The 828-nt window shown below is 40.1% G+C and overlaps 1 non-coding gene across 1 annotated transcript; it reads left to right on the top strand.

The window, feature by feature from the left end:
* Positions 1–225: 225 nt before the first annotated feature.
* Positions 226–333, top strand: LOC112739344 (small nucleolar RNA R71). The gene has a single exon (XR_003170279.1). It is a non-coding gene; the product is annotated as a small nucleolar RNA R71 (small nucleolar RNA).
* Positions 334–828: the final 495 nt, after the last annotated feature.

Below are 828 nucleotides of genomic sequence, written 5' to 3' on the forward strand. Positions count from 1 at the left end.
CAGAGTATCAATTTCAAGAACTCCCTTCTTCTGAGGCGTTCCATTATTCACGAAATTTCTCTCAAAAGTATACATGAATTGATTATTTGCAACCATGTCAATAAGTTCTTGAGCTTCTGCAGGCGTTTTCTTTAGGTGAATGGATCCACCTGTAGAATGGTTCAGTGATATCTTGGAGAACTCAAACAGACCATAATAGAATATATCCAGAATGGTCCATTCTGAAAGCATGTCAGGAGGACACCTTTTGGTCATCTGCTTGTATCTTTCCCAAACTTCATAGAGGGATTCACCATCTTTTTGCTTGAAGGTCTGAACATCCACTCTAAGCTTGCTCAGCTTTTGAGGAGGAAAGAACTTAGCCAAGAAGGCTGTGACTAGCTTATCCCAAGAGTTCAGGCTATCTTTAGGTTGTGAGTCCATCCATGTTCTAGCTCTGTCTCTTACAGCAAAAGGGAAAAGCATGAGCCTGTAGACTTCAGGATCTACTCCATTAGTCTTAACAGTCTTACAGATCTGCAGGAACTCAGTTAAAAACTGATAGGGATCTTCTGATGGAAGTCTATGGAATTTGCAGTTCTGTTGCATTAGAGCAACTAATTGAGGTTTCAGCTCAAAATTGTTTGCTCCAATGGTAGGGATTGAGATGCTTCTTCCATCAAACTTGGAAGTAGGTGTAGTATAATCACCAAGCATCCTCCTTGCGTTATTGTTGTTAGGTGCGTCTGCCATCTCCTTTTCTTGTTCAAAAATTTTAGTAAGGTTGTCTCTGGATTGTTGTAATTTAGCTTCTCTTAGTTTTCTCTTCAGAGTCCTTTCAAGTTCTGG

The sequence above is a fragment of the Arachis hypogaea genome, chromosome 13 (genome assembly GCF_003086295.3).
Source record: "Arachis hypogaea cultivar Tifrunner chromosome 13, arahy.Tifrunner.gnm2.J5K5, whole genome shotgun sequence".
In the NCBI taxonomy this organism is placed as follows: domain Eukaryota; kingdom Viridiplantae; phylum Streptophyta; class Magnoliopsida; order Fabales; family Fabaceae; genus Arachis; species Arachis hypogaea.